Source organism: Montipora capricornis, chromosome 3, assembly GCF_036669925.1.
Source record: "Montipora capricornis isolate CH-2021 chromosome 3, ASM3666992v2, whole genome shotgun sequence".
NCBI classification, from domain to species: domain Eukaryota; kingdom Metazoa; phylum Cnidaria; class Anthozoa; order Scleractinia; family Acroporidae; genus Montipora; species Montipora capricornis.
Window position 1 is genome coordinate 52,241,333 of NC_090885.1, and position 19,827 is coordinate 52,261,159.

Here is a 19,827-nt window from a genome sequence, read left to right on the forward strand (position 1 = left end):
ACCGAGAATCGATCAGTGGAAATCAACAAATACAAATTTAATCACTGCAGTGTTCCTTCAGATCACGTAATGCTACAAACCAAGAATATCAACTTGTTATTACGCTTAACAAATGAACTTAGAACGATTTTCTTTCTACTAGTAGAATTCGTTCTTGTAATTAAAATAATTCAATAAAGAACGACAGCTTAAAACGACATAGCAGTAACACCCGAACACCAAGTAAATTGCTTTTAATTGGGGTTTTTAATGCCCGAAATTTCTAAAGCGATGCCTTTCAAAAAATTAAAGTTAAAAGTGGTCCATTATGTTTTTCTTTTTTCACCCAAATGTTCTAAGATAGCCATCTGCGGTTTGTTGGAAACGAATTTAATATGTATTCAGGGTTACCGCCTGCGTCACGCAATTGTTTACATTCCCACGGCGGATTCAGGGAAAAATTGATGAGAAACACAGGCCAAGGCGGGCGACTTAAAACAATTTGCCCAGAGATATTTTTTGATTTTCAAACACGTGGGTGTATAGTTAACCCGTATAAAGTGTTTTTATGGCATTTAAAGTTATAGCCCATAAAAAAATGTGGCGATATTTTAGTGCCATAATTCGTTTGCATCACCTTCTAATATTTTGCGTTTCTGTTCTATCTCGTTTCGGGCTCAAACGAAACCTCGATTTATTTTATTTTTCGCCCAGTCATACAATGAAGACCTAGGCTGAATATATAAGCCCTTGATAGATTCTCAAGTAGCTGTTGTGCGGCGCGCGAAGCAATCAAATATTCAGAAACTTCAGCATAACCGGAAGTACATTTTGAGCTCATTCGGGGCGAAATCGTTTTTCGCAAATTTCTTCCGAAAAAGGCTGCGTTAATGAAAACTAACTATGGTCCGTTTGTTTTCTAGCTAGGGCCAATCTATGAGCAAAAAATGAGCGAAATCAAATTTTCGACTTGTGCCGTTGTTTGGTCCATATTTATAGGCAGTGGCTCTTAAATTCTAGATACGGCAGGCATTGGAAGCTAGAAAAGGTGTTTTTTAATGAAATTGTCTCAACAATTTTGCAACTTGTTGTAGCATTTGCCATCTATGTAGTAAATGTTGAAGTTGTCTTACCAGCGATTCAAGAGGCGGTATTCTTCCAGTATTCGCTTAGGTACCTCTGTCCAATGAATCAACTAAACATTGCACAGAGTCCACCGCAACTTCAAGGCGAATGATCAAGTTCTCCGCCATCTTAAGGTCAGCATGGGGATAGAATCTTGCACAGTCATTCAAAAGGCACATAACTGTTTCTAAAAGCTTAGTTGTTGGAGAGCAGATAGAAGACAAAGCATTTTACTGCTGCCGGCATATTGACGATTTCTAGTTAAAGTAATTTTTATCATACACGAACAGCCATGAAGTCAAAAGGCACTTCTTGTGCTAGCACATACAACGTGATTTGAGAGACCCGCATATACACGCATTTTAGCGCATATACGCGCATTATTTTAGCACCAGTATATATGGGCCCTTGTAGGACGCATATATTTGGGCATTTATTTTGCATATTCCTGTGCTTAAGTGGTCGTATTTAACGTACATGGCAGAAAAGCGTATACCCTGTCATACTTTTGAAACGAATGTTCAACCATACTAACCTGCTGCATGCCGGCTAAGCTTCCTCTATTGTATTTGAATTAAAAAAACAATTAAATTGAAACATGAAATGAGGTTAATGTTTGAAACATACAGTATTGCACACAAGGAAAAAAAAATACAAGTAAACATATTGTTTGGTAAATGTCAATATTTAATATGCAGTATACATTCAATCATTTTTTATCACAATCTGTGATTGCAGAAAACAACCACATCCTCTAAGTTTTTTTTTAACTGAGATTGCTGAGAGGGGGATAGGCAATGCTGACAGAATTTGCCAAATAAACTGTCTGAAAAAACATCAATCAGAAAACTTTAGATGAGTAGGGGGTTCATATAAAGACTCCCTTCCATGATTGGGGTGTGATTATTTTCGAGAATAATTGCACCATGAAGATAAATTTGAGGCAATATCAATAATTTTCAATATCCAGGTCAAAAATGACAAGAATGGAATGGAAACAAAGAATGCATGACTGTAAAATTTTTTAACAAGTAATCACATAATTTTCTCCATTTGAGCTGTTTGGAAAATGCACCATCCAGTGATCTTAATTTTGAATAAAAAAACAAAACACGTTCACTTTCCAAACTGAAGCCTTTCAGAACAATGATTGAGATAGAAATTGACAAGCTGGCGTTGTCTCAGCTATACAACATAAACTATTTATGTTGTATACCTGAGAGACATCTCCAGCTGGTTGATTTCTAGCTCAAGTTTTCTTTTCCTGAAAACTAGAGTTTCCTTTTGCAGTCGCAGTGTTTCGCACTGCAACTGCAGAAGGTCATCCTGAGTGGTCTTCTTCTTTCTCTTCCCCCCACTCACTTGTTCCAGCTCCTTTATCCTGGGTGGGTCAGTCACAGCACTACGATCTAGCCCTCCTGCCTCAAGGCAGGGCTATGCTGAAAAGCCCTTTCCATTTCTGTTTTACTTCGTAGATGGTTCTGCTGGCTACACTAACTGCATTAACCTTCTCTTTAAAGGCTTTCCATGTTTCAGTTTTGGTTTAATTGGTAACATTCTGGGTAAACTTGCTTTGCAAGATGCCTTTATTTGCCTCCACGTTTTATGTAATTATTGTCAACTCTCTGGTAGTAGAATTTGGTTTCCTTTTTCTTTTTTCGGCACTGTTTCCGACATGCTCTTCTGGATCCATGTTTACACAGATACAGAGAAATGTCGACCTTCACCCTCTTCACAGTGCTTTAACCACAGGCATACCTCGTGCATTGCACTCAATTTCCCGCCAAAACCTGTTTATTCAAACTCATATATAACTACATAAATTTGAAAGGAGAGTCTAGAGGTTAACCCTATGAATAAAACTCTCCTAAAGAAAGGCAAAAACAAACAAACAATAAAAACTACAACTTTAAAAAGGATTTCATTTTACATTTAAGACCAGCGGTCATGAAAAACCGAGCAAAATCTGAATTTTGTGGCAGAATTAGAAAAATGGATTTCCTTCATCTTTGGTGTATGACTAACCTTTAAGTAAGTAAACAATGTGGTGCTGTTAATCCTTGCCTAAAACGCTCTTATTCGGGGAAAATTAAGAAAAGCGATAAGAGGTCTGCATGTCGCGAATTTCACCAAATACAAGACCCAAAATCCACAACTTTTAAAAGAATCTCCGTTTGTTTAAGGTGATGCATGAAAATATATGGATGCTTGATATCGAAAGAAGACCTCTTTCTGACCCGAAAAACGAGAGTTTTATGGCTCATAAGGTATTTGGCAATTTTATACATGTCTAAGAAAACTAGCATATTCGGCGAGTATTTCATATGGCATTTTAGTACCAAAAGTCAAAGGCACTTTTAGGCATGTGGTATAACTTGATATTTCTTGAAACCTCGGCTTTCGATAATCCGAGCCTTTAGCTAAATTATGTCTGAAAACCAGCCCGGGTTCTTGTTTTGACTTTCCTCCAGATGCTGTTAAAGTTGACCATTTTTCATTTCGAAGTGACAAAAGGAATGGTAGTAAACAACCTACTGTGCTTCGACAATGCCACCGTCATCCTCTTTTTAGGCTTTGCCGCTCTGGCGCCATTATCCTTTCCTTTCTATGAGCTCAGACTGAAGAGGAAAGATCGAAACCCATTCTTGCCTTCAATCATGTTTCGTGACATCGAATATGCAAATTAGTTAGGCCGAAAGGTCAAATTTCACTTCAGGTTGCGTGACACAAGTGGGCGTGTAGTGATTGAATTTAAAAGTTTGCGTTTTATTCACATGGTCACTTATCCCCCGGGCGCTTATCCTCTTAGTATTTTTTTCTTTTTCATGCCCTTGGCAGTGATATACGTGCCTTACACAGCTGAGGATGTAATGTCAACCCCAGTCAGTTTTGGTAGTATGAGGACTGAGCAATGCACCGATGTCTTTATTGTTCAGGAGTGCGAAAAACGTAATAAACCCAAAGAAAAGAGCCAGAAGCCGTTTTTGTAACACATTTATTAAGGATCTTCCTTGACTTGGCTAAACTCGTTGATGGCCCGAAACCGAAACAATCCTAGAGTTTCCACGCTCCATGCGGTGAGCTTTTGCAATTGTGACATATATTATCACACCAATATTCTACGACCTATCACTGGTATCCGGACTACTCTAGCTGTTCCTTACTTGTCGGTTCACTGGCTTAAATGACATAGCTCCTTTTTGACAGGGTTATTCTTTAATCTTGCTGAAAACTGGAACGCGGCATTATCTCGGTATCCTCAACAATATGAAGCCCGAAGCCAATGTCACGTGACCTACAATCGATTACTAACTTCTTACTAACCGAGCGTGAGGGCCGCACTGGGGAATATTGGCCCGAGGTCATGGCAATGAGAGGTCTGTACAAAAACAACCGAGGGCCAATATTCCCCAGTACGGCTCAAGCTAGCTCAGTTATTAAGTAGTTGATTATATGGTTTTTTAATTACCTTTTGCTTGTTTTTGAAAGCCCGTAATCAGCCCTTGGGCATTATGGGAGAATAATGCCCTACAATTCAGTCACATTTAGTCAATCAGAGCGCGCGTTATATCGGCTACAAACACAAGTCATATAATAACAACTAATAAAATCGTCTCTACGAAATGTGGAGTAATTACGGAAATTAACAAAACTTCCTTCGGGTATCAATCTGTTACATACTTGGTACTCTTTATTGAAGTGGCCTTGTTAGCAGGTCTTTCATCATTGATGATTGCGTAATTAAGGGAAACAGGTCACCTGACTGAAAAATATGAATAGCGTCTTATTTAACTTTCAAATATAACTGTACAAGGGAGAATATCATTGAGGTTGCTGTGTTCCACAAATATGGTGAAAAACCTTCCCCCATTTTAGAAAACGAATTTTGTGACGTCACTGAGTGATGTCACGTTTTAGTAACAAGCATTGCCATCTAATTTGCCTTGTCAGTTAAAAAAAACCGTGATCAATCTCTTCAACTATATGAAGTCAACGTTACTTAACAAACAGAATTTCAACATTCTTGGCAGGGGTCCTACAGGGCCTTATTTTCTTAAGCTCTAAGCGTCAGACAGGATTGTAGTTTTACCAGGAGCCCATGAGTAGGAGCTTGCCTCTCTCATACACGCCCTTATTAGTCAACCTTTGCGCGTATCTTTCTGTTTTTAGAAGGCCACGAGTTCCTCGGCTCTACACACACTGCTTTATAAGGCCAATCAAAATAAAGTCATTGTTCAACAAAGACAAAAATAGCAGTAGCCAAGTATGTAAATGCGAGTCTCCTGCTCAAGGGTTAGTTCTAAAAATAGAAAGATACCGCAAAGGTTGACTCAAAGATCTACTGCATATGGAGGCTCCTGCTAATGGGCTCCTGGTTCTACTGAATTCTCTAACAAAGATGTGGACATGTTTAGTGATTATCCCCACAGGTGACAATGAGCATTACCTTCAGCAGCAAAGGATGACACACGCAAGTATCAGTCAACTTATTTATCCTGACACGAGCAGCTGCTACAGAAAGCAGACAATTTCTCGATGAAAGGCCTTTTCAGCCTGACTTTTATGTCACCAACATCAAGTCCAAAGTGCTCGCACATTCTCTTGAGCATTGTTATGTTGAATTTTTTGAGCTTGTCATGCTTGGCAAGGTCGCAGATGTTATGACAGTCAAACACAATAGGATGCTGCAATGCAACCTCCCTCCGCACTTCATTACTAAGGTCTTCAAGAGCACTCTCAATGACTGCAGCCTCCTTAACATCATCGTCGTTGTCGTCTGTGACATCAGATAAGCTCTTCTTTGCTGCTAGGCGACTGAAAAAGCTAGTTATTTGTTGGCTGCTTAGGAACTCATCCCTACTTAATAAACGTTCTCCATCAGTTTCTCTGGCGTTCATCATATCCCTTTCAACAACAACTGCATCAGCCTTGCATCCTGTTGTCTCGCCAATGTTGAACTTTGCCGTCAGGTATTCTTTTTGTCTGGCATTGAAACGAGTCCTTCGCGTCTGCAAAAGCCTCAATGCCCAGCCCATTGGTAAAGCTGGTTGCACTGGAATTTCGCATAACACGTGTTGGGTACACTGTACAGTTGGAACGCCAACGTTCTGCACCTCCAGTCTCTCGGCATAGCCAAAAATTGCTCGGTCTAAAAGTGGTTCCCGTTCAAGTACAAACGTGTGTTCTCCGGAGTCCAAATGCTGTTGCAGATACACGTAACGTTGGTATTGTTTTACGCATCCTTGTTCTGGACACGAAAACAGGCGGACATCTGGTTCTGTTTTCAACTCTTTGGTATCCGACCTTTCACTGGTGTCTTCATCTTCGGCCTTCTCTCCGAGAACATTTTCTTTTCGTTTGGATTTTACAGACAAGAAATCCCCCGTGACATCGTCATTGTTCACTTCAGTTAGGCGTGGAACTTCTGAACTGTTTGGCACCGTTAGTTTCTTCCACCGAATCAGTTTTCCCGAGCCAATTTTGTAAGCTTTCCAAACGCACAATCCCTCTTGATGTTACTCTACATTTGAAATGGAACTCACTCCTTCAAGCTTAATGTGCGGAAAGCTTGCAGATATGGGAGGTCCACATGATGTGACCCTCACGGATTGCATTCCTCCAAATGACAGAATAGCCTCCTTCATTTCATCCACCGTTTCTATGTTGTTACCTGAATTTAGATAAACCTTCATATGAGACTTGATGGCAGCGGATTTTCTGTCACATGCCCCTTTTCCACCTTGCGGGTCACAAAAATCCATTCGCTTAACGGTCATGCCATGGAGCTGACCCACCATCGGCGCAAGGGCAATTGTGTTACCGCAATGGTAACATCCAGCATTGTCTTGCCAGTAGTAGACAGACTGTAGCTGGGGCATAACCACCCTCAGATTTTTGAGGGTGTCAGACATTACAGACGGAACAGCACAACTATCTTGACTGCAGGATTTGAAAACATAACACAAGGTTATCATCTCGCAATTTCCGTCACTCCCCTTCCGCGTGGCCACAGTTACATGCCATGGGATACCACGCTTCCCAAACCAGTCTGTTTGGCTTTCTCGATACTTCCTTGGTATAAATTTCATGGCCCAGTCTTGAACTAAGAGAACAGATGAGCCGTCAAGGACTTGAAGGATGTCCAATCTTTCTTGATCCTGGTTTACGGATCGCAGAAAATGCGTTTTCCAGGCACTTACTTCTCGTTTTGCCTTCTCAGTCATGAAGTTCAGTTCATCGTGTACTTCAGGAGCAATTGCTGTGTTCTGTATTGCTTTCTCTATCTCCTCTATGGTCAAATAAAGCCTACTGCATTGCCCACAGCGGTCGTCGTGATGATGTAGGCAAGTAGATTGGTAATCTGAGTCTTTGGGGTCACTGAGAGCATAAACTCGACAGTGATCTGGGATTTCTGAACTCTCTGATACGTGCACCTATTTAATAAAAATGTAAATATTAGACTTGAAATTCGGAAGTATTGAGGAAGAGTCATCAAGCGCCAAGTGGACCCAAAATATCTTCCAGCCCTGGTCAATAGCATCTTAGTGATACCGTCAAGCAAATGACCGACTTGACTGCCACACACACTATGATCCAAAATCAAGAATTTCTATGTCATGCCCAACCCAAAAATACTGAGTATACGCTTAAATAGATGGAAACTACATAAAAAGATTCAATGAAAGTTGAACCTTTGCGGCTTATGTGACATTTGCCTGTCACATAGCTTCCTCCACACCATCTAGCGTCGCCTGATTCAGTAGGAGGAATTGATCTCTATGAAAGTGTTTCTGTTGGGCCCTATGATAATATGATATTCATTACGGCTATCAAATGCATCTTGTGCATAAACTAGTTGTCGTCTTCCTGCCAACTAACTGACATAGTGGAAAGGTTATTATTCAAAACTTTATGAAGGCAACCTTACCTTGTAGTCCATCTTAAGGTACCGTTTTGCCTCCTTCAGCGCTTCTTCTTGTTGTTTGGCCCAAGTAAGACCCACTCCTTTTTCTCCAAGCCTGTGAGCGATACCTTGGAGATCTTCAAATGCCTGGGCACCTGTCGAGCTAATGTAATCCAGCCCTTGAAGTGATTTTCTGGTGGAGGCGGAACATACACTCAAAATTCGTAGCAGGGTACTTCGACTCATGGGTGTGAAGTTAGACTCTGCAGAATAGGCTTCATACTGTCTGACAATTCGCTCAGGAATCAAATTCCGAACCACATTAGGAACTTGCACGATCTCGTTATGGGACAACGTTATTGTCTTAGCCCCAAATGGAAGGTCCTGTATAACGTGTGAACTGGTAATAAAATCCAAGAAGTGGGCCAGTTTTGCTTCAGGAATAACTTCCCTTGGTTGTGGTTGGGTCCGTACAGGTTCTCCACTACCGTGAACTAGAGCATGTTACCTAGCGACCATAAAACGAAACCTTGTCAGGCCTGGGATCCAATCTCGAATTCTTGCCAAGCTAACTTTATCCGCCATAATGGACAGTATCTGCCTACGAGAATCCCATCCGCTTGCATTTTTATAGCACTTTGCTAATGTATCCATCAAGACTTCATCTACGCCATCAGAACCAGTGTGACCTTCAGACGCTATAATAGCCTTCCAGAGTCGATCAGCATCATTTGGAGCAATTACATCAAGGACGGCTGAAATGGCTTGCTTAGCTTTGCGTTCGTGTTGCCTTTTCGTCCTTCCACTAGCCTCTTCCCATGGTGTTTTCAGAGTGTACCTTACAGGACTGATGTCTCTACTTTTTAAGAAAGTATTCAGGTGTTCAATGGGTCTGCAGTCACTTTCCAACTCAATACCACTAGCGCTTGTCTGATCTGCTTCTAGTATTATTGGCGGTAAATACAAGCTCGATTCAGGTGTTGCTATCTCTGGCAATTGATGACACCTACTATCATGAAAAGGTGTGCTTGTGGCGGGTTGGGGTGTCGACATAGTTTTCTCCTCCTAGAAGGGACAAAATATTATTTAAAATACAAGTATGATTTGTAGCTTCTTGTGGGTGTGGATGTGCCGTTGGGACCCTGGAACCCTTAGCCTATACCAGAGCTAGTTCAACTAAATTTTGCTACCCTATACTAGAGTAAACTCCCACCGATTTCCGTCTAAATACCGATACTTGACAGTTAATAATATCCAGAACTGTTTGATGACAGCCATTTGTCGACACTGTTGAGGCTGAGCTGAGTAAACTTTGCTGACTCGCTGTATTTATATTTTTGAGCGGGAATTTCCTTAGTCTTGATAAATTCTTCAAGTGACTGGTCAGTTTCGTGAAAAATGATACCCTTTTCTAGACCCAAACGCTCTGATTTATATACCCTATACTGGAGTAAACTGCTTGAAAACCATACCCTTCAGAGCGGCACATACCTATATAGCCCATATATGGCAGCAACCCCCCCCCCCCCCACACGGGGCTGCGAGACGTGACTATGAGTCATACGAGCCAACATGGCGAGCCAGGCGAGTCACACAGTTATTGAAAGCTAACCGTTTTAAAATGGGTGCTTAGACTTAATAACTGTTTATCAGCGCTACTTGAAATGGGTGCTTAGACTAAAGCGCGAAATTCGCATCGCTCGCAGATTGTCCAGCCCCAACTCCATGAGACAGATAATTACTTTCGAAGTACGTAACGAATTAAAAAGAAGTCATTCTAAGTTAACTACAGTAAATCCCGCGTATTACAACCAAGGTTTTATCCTAAAGAGGTTCTTATTAAAGCTGTGTTTACTGGAAAATTAGACTAATAAGGTTTAAGTTAAACAGGTTGTATTTATGGTTGCGTGTGACCTAGCAATTAGGTAATTTATATATTATTATATATCATTATATAATTTATGGGTGTAGTCAATTATTCGAACTGCTCTTACTGTTTCCTCCCCTGAAGAGTGGTTCTCAGTTTCAGGATTTTCCTCGTCATTTGATTTTGTTTTTGTGATCCTCTCACTTTGCTTCTTTGTGTTACTTATTAAAACCCTGCAGTTGCGACAAACACCTGTAAAATGAATCGTTCAAAAGTTGGAGTGTAAAGACTCTATGAACCATATTACTCAATCTTTGGCAAGTTACAGCAGTAAACTACAAAGAGATTAATAAAAGCTCGTCAACACATACCTGCCCCTACAGGAATAAATATTCCTGATTTTTTCCATATCAAATGGCATGCGGTTTTCCCAAGCCCCCTTTCTGCTCTTGCCACTTTTGCTGGCTCATTTTTTGAAAGGGGAGGTGGAACTTGGCATTTATTTGATCCTTGACGCCAGCCGATGCCGAGAGATGAGCGGTGATGCGGACAAATTGTCATTTCCGAAAGGTTTAACTCCGTGTCGGAAAAAATAGCCGCTCTTGACAGAATAAGTTCAATTTCGCTCTCTACGTCAGTCAACGACAGGAACGATTTGTAACCTGCGATGTCCCTATTACAGTTTATAAATGGAATTACTTCCCTTGATTTTTTCCTGTCTTTCGGGTCAAAAGAACAACGACCTCCTACTATGGAGTTGAAAGAACACTTCACTTCAATGATGGCTACAAATTTAAGTTTGCGTTTTCTCAGAAGCCATTTTCATTCACTGCAATTAAAAATGACAGTAATTAAGTTTATTTCGCGGATTGTTATTCTGATTAGGTATGCAATATACTACTCTCTGGCAAGCTCTTGCACGGTTTATTTTCTTATGGTTCACTGGATTTTCCCAAACCTGAGGATCTAAAATTTACAGCTGTAGACTACTTTTTCCCGTTGACTGGCATTTTTTTTGTCTGCAAAGGAAACGTTTGTGGTACAGGTATTTTGCGGAGTGTAATTGACACCCGCATGTTGTTGCCGGCTCGACTTTGTTAACAGCAACTCAAGTTTGCGCAAAATTTATACCGTTTTCACGAGAAAAGACATCGTTGTATTAGAGTGGATTTTTTCCCGAAGTCAAAACTTACGTTTGGCGGCAAAGCCAATGGCTGAATGACTTTCAGTATGTTCCTCCAGGAAAAAAGTCCGCCTTGTGTCACGATATTAACGCAAGCATCACGAATGCTTCAAGGTGGCAGCGTTCACTTAAATTTGAGTAATTTCAAAAGTGTATTGTGAAGCACATGACGGATAACCTAACCTGATTCTGATATATTATTCATAATAATATCAATGTACTGCTCAGGCACAATTTTGAGCAAAATTGCACTTATACCACATAGTAAAAACACTCTTTGAATTTTAACACTTGCAGGATTTGTCGTGTGCAAACAGGAACCATTTTCCTAAACGTTGTTTTGTTTTCCTAACCAAAACTCCATTAAGCCAATATCTTTGTTGTCAGTGGTGAATACTTCCTTTATCAATAGAGAGTGTTAAAACATCGGAGTTTTTCGTTTTGTTCGTGGACAGCAAGACAATTTGAATGACAACTTTCAAACCTCTTGCAGGTAAAATTTGTTTTTCTCAATTCTCTCACAATTAAAGCACCTCTGAGGGAAGGGAGACATACCACTTTTCTTTCCTATCAAACGGCTATTTGTAGCCAAAAATTGGGAGGAATTTTTTTTTTTCATTTCTGCCACCAAATGCTCGGTATTTCCTGACCGCTGCTCTTAAAAAGTTCTAGGCTACCGGCTTCAACAACATTACTAGGTAAATTATTCCAATAGCTAATTACATTGTTAAAAAAAGAATGTTTAAAACAGTTAATTCTAGATAATTTACAAAAAAGCTTATGCGAGTGATTCGTCTTAGTGGATTTGACTTTTGCAAATTGAAAGAATTCCTCAAAATCCAACTGCGATAAGCCAAACACGATCTTATAACATTCAACAAGAGAGAAATATGTATTACAGCAGGACATAGATGGCCAATGTAACTTGTCACAACGCTCTTCATAAGACATATCACCTCCTTTTTGCCTAAGAGCTAATCTTGATGCGTGTCTTTGCACGCTCTCTATTCCATGAATGTCTTTAACAAGATATGGGTTGCAGACTGGAGCAGCATACTCTAGAAGTGGTCTGACCAATGTTTTGTAAAGCAAGGAGAAAGTTGTTGTATTAGCTGTTCCAAGAGTCCGTCTTATTAGCCCTAGGACTTGGTTCGCCTTACTCACCATAGTACTAATATGCTCACTCCAAGTAAGCTCTTGACATCTTTTAAGGCCGTACCTAGTTTATAATTCATAGTCGATTTGTCACGAGAATGCGTTATTCACATTGCTTCACACTTCGTTGAAGCAAAGTTGCCATTTTTTTTGCCCATTTACCAAGATTATTCAAGTCAGTTTGAAGGTAATGTTCATCAAGACTAGGGTTGAGAAGCTCTGTATAAATCTTTGTGTCATCTGCAAATAATTTAATTTTTGAAGAGACAATATCAAATGATATCATTTATATATGATAGAAATAAAATTGGACCAAGAATAGTTCCCTGTGTGGTACCAGATATCACAGGTGTCCAATCAGAAAAAGTCACTCTTACAACAACTCGTTGCTTTCTACACGTGAGGAAATGCCTCAACCAGATAAAAAGTTTGCTCTCATTACGGAGGCTATTCAACTTTATGAGTAGACGCCCATGAAGAACACTATCAAAAGCCTTTGCAAGATCAAGAAATACAAGATCTGTTGCTACAGATGAATTCCTAGATCTGGCAAAGTCATGAAAAGTAGGGAGTAATGAGATCACAGTTGACCTACCCTGCAAAAAACCAAATTGGTTTTTGTTTATCACATTTTGGTCTTGCCAAAATGATGTTAACTTATCGCGTACAATTTTTTCACTGATTTTGCATATCATATATGTAAGCAAAATTGAACAATGATTATCCCTCAAGTGTTTAGAACCTTTCTTATGAAGTGGGACAATGTCAGCTGATCTGCAATCATCGGGCAAATGGCCTTGCTGGAAAGATTTGTTAACCAGAAATGAGATCGCCAATTCGAACGCACATGATTTTAAAATTACTGGTGAAATACTACCTGGGCCCAGGGACTTGTTAATTTTAAGAAGCTTAAGATACTTTAAAATTTCCTCAGTAGTACAGGAAATATAATTAAGTTTCTCACAAACTAAGGGCTCTAAAGAGGGCAAGTTGGTGAAGTCCCCAGAGGTAAAAACAGATGAAAAGTAGGAATTAAAACTACTAGCAATACTGCCATCGTCAATCAGTTCTTTATCGCCAACTTTTAAAGATACCAGAGTATTCGTAACATTACGTTTGCTTTCAATATAATTCCAGAAAGGCTTGGAATTACTAGAAACTGCATTATTAGAGGCCATATTGTTGATATATGTCCATCGAGCTAAGTTACATTCTCTTTTCACAACATTGTTCAGTTTTCTGTAATTCTCCCAAAGGGCTGGATTGCTGCTTCTTTGCGCTTTGTTATACAACTATTTCTTTTTTTCTGCACAACCTAATCAAATGATATCCTTTGTTATCCAAGGTGCATTACATTTTTTCTTGCCCCGACACACGGGTATGCATTCATCCATAGCCGTAAATAAAAGATCTTTCCAGCAAGACCAGTTTTATTCAATGTCATCATTGAAAAAAGCACAGCCCCAAGGAATGCAAGCCAAACTTTCTAGTTACATGCAAAAAACAGCATTATGTAAACAACAAAATTTGCAAAATTTTATGGACAACTTTTGCCATGATGGGGTTATACATTTATCTGATCAGATATGTGTACCTGGGCATTTTCCTCAACATCAAGTGGGTCCATGTCAAACGAAGCACCTGTTCTAATGTCAATTGCCTCTTAAAGCCAAAAGTAATCAAACTTAAATGGCAGCAAAATGTAGGAAAATTCTCTGGTAAATGCAACATTGCAGGCTTAGCTAACAATATATTTATCCCGAGGAGTTTTCCTAAAGATTATGAAGTGTTTTTGGATCTACCTGATCTATGTTCTAATCTTGAGACATGGCGATAGGAGGTGGTGGTACCGCTTGCAGCCTCAAAGAAAAGGAATATGAATAATGTCTGGCATGCTAACTGTGTTGTTATTACAAGACTGCTAGAACTTTCACTAACTTGGGTACATAAAAGGTCTTATCACCCTAATTTGAAATTAAGTTTTTTGTAAGGAAATTTTTTTTTTATGAGTGTATTTCCAATGTAATTCGAGTGCGATCAGGTGGATGGCCAAACTGGCCACCTATGTTTCATGCATCAAACAGGTACACTACAATGGACTCTTTGACTAATTCTCAAGATTTGAAAAGCATTTAATACCTCATCACCACTTTCTCCCTTGCAGCTTCGTTTGCTCCGCATTGCTTCATTAGGTAAGGGTACGTCGCATTTTTACTTTGTGGAGATGGGAGGTTCTTTTGAAGATGAGTTACAAGTTAAATCCCGTTTGTTAGCCGGCGTATGGTTGTCTTCTTCATCACTGCTATAAACGAAGCCATTAACACAAGAAAATTGAAAATTTCACTGATACACTGGAAAAAACCAAAAATGTCATACATTACTCTTGGAGGGCGTCCAGGACAGGGCTTAAAAACGGGTGATTGGTCGAGAGGTTATGACATAAAATTTGTCCCTGTCATCAAATGCGCATGCGTGTAGTTTAGAATTCTTGATCTTTCACGAATGGTGTACAAGGTTGCAGTTGTCTCTTCGGAATGCATGAGCATTTGGGAAAAATTGTACCATACCAGCACATGTGCCTGAGTCGAAATTTATCTTGTTGTTGATTAGAACATAGTTTTGGGCTACTTAGTGAACAGATGAATGAGAGGACAACGTGTATTCTGCATAAACAGCCATGAAGATTCAATTGTACAATAACATGCACTTAGTTGTGATTGTTGGTCGTGAAGTTTTAATATTTAAGTGGCTTTTAGAAAAGCCATTTGTTATGAAGATCAGAGAAGTCTTTTCCATAATGAAGGAATGGATTGGTCGCATTTGCCTTTGGCGGCGCTTCAAGCTGCCCAATGGTTTATTCAATCGCTTGTGGGGCTCTGTTGCTTTAATTCCTTGAAGCAAGAAATCTCTTTTTTATGGAGCTCCTTGACTTGTCGGTGATATGAGTCTTCGTCAAAAGAATCATTGTCATCATCTCCTCTGTGGTTTGGTTGATCTTTTTGATCTTCGTCATCATCTTGATCATCGCCACCATCGCCACTATCACTATGTTCATCCTTGTCGTCATCCTCTGTCGTCTCATCTAGAACAAATATTTATTGGCTTAATTTGTAAAGTTTGTCGTGGTTAAATGATTATAGTTAGCGCCTGCTAAGCATGCTGTTTCTCTAAGTAGGTTAGAAAATTTTCCAATGACTTTCCAAGTGACACAGTTTCGACTGGTTGATTGTCTTTGAACAGGGTTCTGACGCCTCTGACTGTTCGGACACTTAAACCATTTACCCTTGTAGCATGAATATCTACATCCCTTAAAGGCAATATAAAGTCGTTGAAACAGTGCAAACCTGAGAGTTGCTGAGAGTTGACATATTTCTGCAGTTTTTCCAGACTTGTTTGTTTCAATATCGTAAATGACGAAATTGTAAGCGTTGTTTCTGTCATATGGAATTTTCTCCGCCACTGGTCTGGTCGTTAATTCAGGAATGCATGTTTCAAAGTTTTTGAAATTGATGATGTCGAATTCTTGGATCAGTTTGGTAAAATTGTTTGAATCCAGGTTAAGTCCTATTCCACTTTGGTATGTGTTCCCTTCCTTAGCTTGCTTTTGACCATCAAGATTTAACTTCTGCTTACGTTGTTGAGCTCTTCGGCATTTGAAATTAATGCTGTTTCTTCTTAGTTTGTCTTGGGTAGACTTGTGAACCATCCTTTCAAGGTAGCTGATACAGTGTATACCAGCTTCACTATTGAGGCTCTCAAGTGTTTGGCTAATGTACTGATATCTAAGGTTTACTTGCGAGATGCACAGGCCACTCAGAAGTCATTACTTTCACTTGCACCATAGTATCTAATTTTGGGGTTTTTCGAGCCTATAACACTGTTTAGGGCCTCATTTCTCTGCGAATTTGCCCCAGGTGATAACTTTGCAACTACTATGTCTTCACAATATTCATCAAGAATTCTCTCCAGAGCTTTCCTTAAGTCATCGCCATAGAGATCTTTGCCATAGGGTAAGTCAGAGTGTTTATAGTTAGTAGGGTCTTTTTTGGCACCACACCAGGATTCATTGCAATGTTTGTGGTTTCCAAACGAATGTGGTAGAATGCTTTGTAAGGAGTTTTGAAGGACTGATGGATTTCCCTTATTTTGAGACACGCTATAAGTAAAACATTTGACCAAGTAGTTGATAACTTTCTGTGAGAGAGTTGATCAATTTACAAATTTCCCACGTTGGCTTAGGTTATACAACCTTGTAGTTACTGATCTTTTGGCATGCACAATGTCTGTCCACTTTTCTACAGAATAAGGGACCTTCTCTTTTATATGTGCAGCTGTTGTGGAGTCTTCATCCCGGACATAAACAGGTACTTTGACATGAAAATTTAGGCTTTCAGTAAACAAATGGACTGCTGCTGCTGCTGCTGTATGATTGAGTCGACAATTGTGTTGCTTGGCTTCTTTTCCAATTTTTTTTTAGCATTTGTGCAAACCCTGCAGAACTTTGTTGTTGTAGTATAATCCATAACGTTCCCATAGGTTAAACCCATGACTGCAGCATGACCAGTTGACGAGTTATACCCCTTTCCCCGTTTTTGCCAACCCATGTATGAACAGGGGATATTGATGCAGCCTTGGTCATCTGCCTTTACATCCTTTTGGATGGCAGCATTTCTTTCTTCTGACATTGCAGTTTTGCATCTTTTCTTTGTTACTTGCTCTACTGCATGCCCAATCTTATTTTCTCTACTTTTGAAAGTTACTGGATTCATTGAGGGAATATTTAATGTACAAAATAAATTATTTAGGTGGGTTTCACTGATTCCTGTATGAAGACAGCCAAGAACAGCTCTTGAATTAACATCGTGACTGGGAGGACCTCTTTGACCACTCTTGTGTTTACTGGAGGTCTTGACAACATTCTCTGTACCACACACTGCACAGGTAACTGAGAACACTAAGGCTAACCCATATTCTTTTTCTGCTTTTATGTTCCACAACGACAAATTGGCTGAAAATGAATTGACAATATTGATACTCAGGAAAATCTGATACTTTGTTCTAGCAGTGTGTCTTCTCCTTTAATTCGGAAGCTCAAGTAAATTTGAGAAAAAACTAATAAAATTTCACAAATGCAGTGAATGCAATTTGTGGTCTGTGGACAATTTGAAACTGCTTCTTTGTTCCAAATTTACCAAAAATATTTTTTGTGCTAACAATAGACTTATAATTGTGTGACGCTTAGTTTAGGGTAAGGGTAAGGTTTTCAGAACTTGCCCAAAAATTTGAGAACCAACCCCTGACTTTTTATGGCTGATTGCACATGAGAAGTTTTGTAATGTTTTGAAGATTTATTTTATGAGGTTTATCAACCTCATGATGGTTTCTTGGAAACCTGTTAATTTTATAGTCTCAAGGTTGTGTGTACTTGCCATAAAACTTTTCTTTAGTGTTGATTTTCTTTGAGCAGAAAATGTTTCTTCTCACCTGCTTTACAGTGCTGACAACATTTCAATGAACTTCTCAAAACATCCAAGTCCATGATCCTACTTCCGTGTGGAATACTTACCTGACGCGGGTTTGGCCGTAAAAAGTCAAACCCTGCAGAGTGAGCTCTTTTTCTTGCTGGGAGACCTCAATTTTTGGAGTGTGGCCTGGACCTAATTTTTCATTTTTGGAGTGTGGCCTTTTGTGGAGTGTGGTAAGAGTATCTTGTGGTTTCTTTTTTTCTTTTTCATTTTTCTTTCTCGGTGACCCTCCCGGGGACTAATGCTCCGCATTCTGCGGTAACCCGGGGTAAGCCGAGTCTTTTTTGGTTCCTTTTTCTCGCTTCCAGGGCTCTTTGAGCCCGCCTTTTGTTTTGTTTTGTTGGTACTTCATTTAGTACGTCTTTGGTTTGTCCTTCTTGGTTTTTCGTGTGGTTTGATATATTTTTTGGTGTGTTCTTGCTTTCTGGTGGCTCCTTAAGTTATTTAAGGGGTTAGTAATAAAATTTAGTGTGATATTAAGTTGTTAATATTAGTTTCCTTACTTTTTGCGTGGTTTCCCTTTGGTTTCAAGGGGTTTCTTTCTTGGGCGTTCGAACAATTAGTGTGGAGCTTGTAAATTAGTGTGTTATTTGAAAGCTACTTCTTAAGCAAGTGGCTGTTTGATATATATTAGTGGTGAATTTATATCCATATTTATCACCCATATTTGTTTTATAAGTATCTTACTATTTGAGTGAGGTATAATATTTGGTATTAGTGTGATCTATAGTGTGGAAATAATTCATTGTTAATAGCAATCCTTTAGCAGCTGCTTAAGGTTTAATCTTAAATTAGTTTGATCTATTACACTGTATTTAGTGGTTGACTTTAAATATCATAATGGTTCCGCGCAATACGCGCACTTTAATCATAAAGTCCGGCTTTCCCGCTGGGGTTTCCCATGCTGGGGTTGCCGGCATCATAGCTGACTCCCTGGCTGGCCTGGTTGATTCAATCCAGGTCTGTCCAGGGGGAATCGTTCGTATTTCTTTTATTGACCCAGCTCATAAGAAGACCTATGAGGATGCCGGGTCCATACTTTTTGGTGATGTCCGCTGTGCGGTCATTTCTTCCGTCCCAGTCACTTTGGTCATGGTGTATCTGTTCCCTTTTGAGGGTAGTAATGATAAAGTTAAAGATGCATTAAAATTTTTTGGTGACGTAAAAGAAGTTAAGCATCAGCAATGGACTAATGTCCCTGGTGTCTATACCGGAACGCGATTGGTGCGCATGGTGCGCAAGCATGAAATCCCGCGCAATATCAAGATCGACGGGGTTAATTGTCGGGTTTGGTATAGGGGGCAGCCCCTTGTTTGTGATATTTGTCACGACAACCATAAGGCTGCGGATTGCCCTTTAAAGGGTAAATGTCGTCGTTGCCATGAAGCGGGGCACTTTGTTCGCAATTGCCCCAAACCAGCTTGGTATGTGCCGGGTAACCCGGCTACGGACGTCGACAGTGACAATGATAATGATGATAATGTGAATGATAATGATAATGATGGTGATAGGGCTGCTGATAATGTTGTTGAGCCTGTTGTTGTGCTGGATGGGGGGTGGAGCCTGTCGTTTCTCAGCAGTGCTCTATGTCTGGTTTGGGTGCAGATGCACCTATGGCTGTTGATCCCGAGGCAGTGGATGTCCGGGACAATGAATTAAATGAGCTGGATAGCCAGCCTTTGCTTGCCAGTGGGTCGGGGGGGGCTGAGGAGAGGGTTCTGGATCCCTCTCCTGGCCAGGGTTCTGTCAGTGTTTTGGGGGGGGCTGGGGAGAGGGTTCTGGATCCCTCTCCCAGTGATAGTGTTGTGGGCGCTTCCACCGGTCAGGCAGGTGAATCTCGAGAGGGGGTAATGGAATCCTCCCCTTCTTTCTCTCCCCTTTCGGGGTCTGTTTCGAGTGAAACACCTGCATCGGGTGGTTCTTGTGTGGTGGGCTCGGCTGGTGATAGTTCGGCCTCATCAAATTCGGATTCTAGGGCTGTGCGGTCTAGGATCCCTGTTAAGGTTACACGCGGTGGTTCGGGGGAGTTACTGCCCCCTCTTGTGTCAAGAGAGGAAACAGTGGCTATGGTGCAGAAGTTGAAGGCGGC

At 40.2% G+C, this 19,827-nt stretch overlaps 1 pseudogene; it reads right to left on the minus strand.

The window, feature by feature from the left end:
• Positions 1 to 16,026: 16,026 nt before the first annotated feature.
• Positions 16,027 to 16,736, minus strand: LOC138041798 (uncharacterized; annotated as a pseudogene).
• Positions 16,737 to 19,827: the final 3,091 nt, after the last annotated feature.